This window comes from Gavialis gangeticus, unplaced genomic scaffold (assembly GCF_001723915.1).
Source record: "Gavialis gangeticus isolate Ggan-Ray unplaced genomic scaffold, GavGan_comp1, whole genome shotgun sequence".
Lineage (NCBI taxonomy): Eukaryota > Metazoa > Chordata > Crocodylia > Gavialidae > Gavialis > Gavialis gangeticus.
The window spans coordinates 8,094,994-8,100,328 of NW_017729028.1; positions in this window are offsets into that span (position 1 = coordinate 8,094,994).

Here is a 5,335-nt window from a genome sequence, read left to right on the forward strand (position 1 = left end):
CTATTCAGACTCCACAAGAGAAGGCTGAGAGGGGATCTGGTGGCTGTCTATAAACTCACCAGGGGGAACCAATGGAAAATAGGTGAGGCTCTGTTCCCCTGGGCACCACCTGGGATAACAAGGAATAACAGCCACAAATTGATTGAGAGTAGGTTCAGGCTTGATAGCAAGGAGGCATTACTTTATGGTTAGGGCTGCCAGGCTCTGGAACGGGCTCCCAAGGGAGGTGGTGCTCTCCCCTACCTTGGGGGTCTTCAAGAGGAAGTTGGATAGATATCTAGCTGGGGTATTATGATCCCAACACTCGTTCCTGCCCAGGGCATGGGGTCAGACTTGATGATCTGTTCAGGTCCCCTCCGATCCTAGAAACTGTGGAACTATGAAACCTCCTGCCATGGGTCCTTCTGGCCAGACAGAGAAAATGGTGCTCTGTAGGAGCCAAGCCCCTCTAATCCTAGCAACCCCACATAAGATTGATATTGCATCACTCCAATCCCCAGAATTCCTGGGGGCTATGGTGACTCTTCCCACAATGAACCCAAAGGTCCTAGCTTTAAATTTTGAATCTCCCGCATCTCTTACTTAAACCCCCCAACTTTTTCATGGCTTTCGCTGTTCCTACCATTAGCACTTTTGTTATCTTTTGTGTTAGGCCAAAAGTGTCTTTCTCTCTCAAGATATTTATTTTTGTTCAGCACCTGTAGTATTGCTATTTGTAAAATTCACAGATATCTAAGGCGAGCGATGAGAGCCACTTCCACATAGCGATCCCTGGTAACGTCTCTGATGGACAAGAGCTCCCAGATCAACAAAAACACCAAAGTGCACAAAGATAAAGATACAGACACCATTTTTATCATATGAAAGAAAACAGATATCTAAGAGGCTCTCCAGAGCATGTGTAAAAGACCCTGGCTATAGACTATAGCAGGGACTGGCAACCAGGAGGTATGCCGTGGAAATGGTTTAAAACAAATATATATATATATTTTTTAAAGTTGCTGCTCCAGGCTCTCCAGAGCAGCCACAGCTCCTAGCACTGTGGCAGGCACCTGGGCTGGGGTGAGGAGGGCATGGGCAGGGATGCTGTCTGCGTTCTGCTGAACCCAGCCCCGTGTCTGGCAGTGCTGAGCTTCACAAACTCAGCCACAGGCACCAGGTGTGGGGAAAGAAATGGCACTGAAACAGCACCCAGAGCTGATATCAAACTTGGCAAGGTATCATGGGTAACTTGTAGTAGGGGTACCATGGGCCACATGCCCCCCTCCAATTTCTCCCAAGGCCACTGGCAGGGGTTCAAGCAGCTTGTGCCATGCTGCTGGCCAGGTATGGAGCTGGAGTTGGGGCTTTGGCAAGCAGCCTGAGCCCAGCCACCATGCAAGGCTCCCCCCCTCCAGTGCTGCCTCTTTCCTTGCCTGCCTTCCTGCATTGTTGGGGAGGGGAAAAGAAACCAGCAGCACCAGCAGCAGTTGCCACCTCTGGGCCCGGTGCCCGCACTGCTCACTCGCATTCCTGAAGCGGGCACGGCTAGGCCGTAGTGGCTGGTCCTCGTAGTTTTTTTCCTTCTTTTTCCCTTCCCCACTTTTTCTCTTTTTCTTTTTTTCTTTCTTCTTTCTCTCTCCTCTTTTTCTTTACTCTGTCTCTTTCTTTTTTCTTTTCTTTTCTCTCCTTTTTTTTCTTTCTTTTTCACTCTCCTCATCTCCTGTCATCACAACATGCTTAACCAAAACAAGAATACACAACAAAGATTGGTATATGAAGTTTTATTTTTTTGTCACCAGGTTTAGAATTTTAGAAACCTGGTATTTACAGGGAAAAAAGCAACATTTAAGATCATTAACTATATTAATATGCAGTACATCCTGCCATGTACCCCTACCCCAATTTTGTTTTTCTGGCATGCTGGCACTCTGGCACCTTACAAGGTAGAAATTGCAGCTTTTTCAGCGCTCTGGCCAAAAACACTGCCTATCCCTGGACTGTAAACTCCCATAGGCTGAGTAGCACCTCCAGGCACTCCATTTGGTTGTGCTCTTAAAGCAAATAATACATGATATTTAAAATTTCTGAAAGCATGCACAAGGAATCCCAGGGTGATTGTACTAATCCTCCTAGAGGCCTGACATGCACCATTCTATTCAAAATTCATAAAGATTTGCAAAGCCTAACCCCTAATCCCATGAAATCTCCCAGGTGAGGCAGCAGGGTGTAACTCAGCACATGCTGCTGGGATTATCATTGTTATTACTATTATTATTTCTCTAAGTAGGTGTGTCAAGCCTCCTTGACAGAGTGTCTTGGCAGTCATCATTAAAGAAGGGGCATTTTATAGGCTGCTCAAAGTCTTTGGAAAGTCTCTGAACCTGCACTTGCTGGGTCTTGGTGGGGAGGTCTTTACTTTTACAGGTGTTGTATAGAACGCAGCATGCATCACAATCTGAGGCAGGCTTTACGGAGCTACTACAAGCCTTCTAATTAGTTAGTTATTGCCTTTTCCCTTTTAATAATAGTCATGTTGGTAAGCCCACCATGTGATTGGCCAGGCCTTGGCCACCCTGGAAAAGCACCTTTCTTGATTTTATGTACTCCAAGGCTTTGAGAAAGGGGCAAATATGGGTTATATCTACTGAATCAATTCAATTGAGGAGCTCCATGCATTTGGAGCTGGAGTATTGACAGGCTTTCAACATGTAGTGACAGTACTTCTTAAATAGTGGCTCACGTCTATCATGACAGCTGTAAGAGTTGAGTTGCCCATGCCAAATTTGGTCAACAACTGACTGATAGATACAATAGGGTGGAAGCTTTTAGAGGGCAATGAGCTAAGAAGGGAGCTCTTGTGTTGGTTGTTTGTATAGAGAGGTAATTAGTCACGTTAGCCTGAAGTCAAGCATGAAGGTAGATTGGATTTACACTTTAGAAGATGACTAAACCAGAAAGATATAGCATAAACTTTTGTGAGCCTGAGCACACTTCATCAGATGCCAAGAAAAGACAAGTACAGAGCCACAGTGTATAAAATAGAGAGACTAATTCAAATACAAGAGATAGGAAGTAGATAGGGGGAAGGGGACAGTGCTAGGAGAGGCAAACAAAGAATAAAGTCAAAGGGGCCAGAAAAACTAATCCAGGTATCAAAGAAGTTGGGCTGGAAGGGACCTTCAGACTAGGGACACACAAATCAGTATCAGTGATCAGAACCTGGTTCAAATCTGTAACAATAAAGTTCAGTGCACATAAACTGCTTTCAAAATGGCCAAAACTGGTTTAAGATAAACATGGATGGATGTAGTATCAGACTTAACTGATTTAGGTTAAATTGGTTTACTGAACTTCTGTCCCAGCTCCCCTTCAGATTCAAGTTAACTCACAAGGCGCAGACAGAAGTGTGGCACCCTGTTGTAACTTACAGCAAATCACAGAAAGTGGTATGACTTACAGTGATCCCCCAGACCCAACAGATATTTGCTATTTAGCTTGGGGGTTGGGACTTTCAGTTGCAATTTGGAGCGGCTGGTGTTGGTAGCTGTTCCCCACTAGCCTGGCTCCTCCCTGCTTCCAGTCCCAGCTCTGTCTTGAGAATGGGAAGGGGAGAAGGAAGCGGAGGGAATTCAGTATGGGTTTTTTTTCAGCTAGCGCTGGAAGGTGGAGCGGGTGGATTTGGAGCTCCAATTCACCCACCACACCCTCCAGCCAGTGCGTAGACTGAATTTCCTCCACTCCCTTCCTCCCCTCCCATTCTGAAGACAGCACCGGGAGCAGACCTGAACTACACCAGCCCAGCCCTGCTCCTGGAGCACACAGACAGATGTTAATGAAGGTACTCCATTCTGAAGCATCTTCATCTGAACCCTCATGCAACAAGAGATTAGATTTGTCATGGGATCAGGCCCTTTTAAAGTGCCCTGCAACCATGCACTTGTGTGGGCCACGTCTGTAGAGCACTTTCAGGGGCCAGATTGGGTGAAAACTGTCATTTCTGTCTGCACAAACAATTCCCAAGCATCTCAGGATGCTTTGCACCTCCTGCAAACGCCTCCCTCTCTCAGGGTGGGCAGGCTAGCCTTTGCCCAAGCTGTCTGCTCCAGCTGAGCAGGGAGGCATGCTCTAGCATCCTCAGTTAGAGGCCTGGCTCACCGCAGACATGTAGTTGCATGTCCAGTATCAAAAGTTGTAGCTGGCTGTTTGGTAGAATTTGGCTACTGTGTACCACTTAGTACGAAGTAGCTATGTGAAAAAATCTCACTTTGAAGTAAATTATCTTGGGTTGAAACGCCCTAAATGTAATGCAGTCATCTCTAGTAGGAACACACAGTCTGTAACAGTATATGGTACACTCTGTACAGAAGGTTTACCCCAGTGGTTTTCAACCATTTTTCATTTGCAGACCCCTAAACATTTTTGAATGGAGGTGTGGTCTTCTTTGATTGAAGACCAGACACAGAAGAAAGTGCCTTTGAGCAGCCAAGGGATATGTGAGATGGCAAAGTGAATTTATAATCACATTGTCCACTCCTTGGGGGCTGAAGGCATGAGTGAACACATGAGTTTTCAAGCCAGCAAGGCGTGGTTCAAAAACTTTAAGAGGAGACATGGGCTACACAACATGAAGATTATGGGGGAATCGGCTTCAGCAGACCATGTAGCCGCTCCCCAGTACCTGTTTGAGCTGAAGAGGCTGATTGATGAAAAGGGTTATAAGCCAGAGCAGGTCTTTAATGCTAATGAGACAGGTTTGTTCTGGAAAAGGATGTCTTCCTATCCTTCCTATTGAAGGAGGAGAGGTCTGCTCTGGGCTTCAAGGTAGCAAAGGATAGGTTAACTCTTCTCTGTTCCAATGCTTCAGGTGACTTTATGGTAAGGCTGATGCTTCTCTACAGATCACAGAACCCATGTGCTCTCAAGAATAAGAACAAGAACCACCTGCCCGTCTTTTGGAGGTCCAACTGCAAGGCGTGGGTTACTGCCACTATTCATGGACTGGTTTAACAACTGTTTTGTCCATGAGGTGGAGTGGTACCTTACATCCAGGTCCTTACCTTCAAAGTCCTGCTGACGTTGGACAATGTTCCTGGCCACCCAGAGACAGTACAGTTTGCATAACCTAACATGGAAGTGGTGTTTCTCTCACCCAACAAAACTTCCCTGCTGCAACCACTAGACCAAAATGCAATAGCTACATTCAAGAGCTATTATGCCCAGCCCACTTTCAGCTGCATCCTAGAGGCGATGGAGAACAATCCAACACAGATGGTGATGCAGCGTTGGAAAAACTATTTGTGACTACATCACTGTCGCCAGGACCCCTTGGCACGCGAAGTATACTGTCTACCTG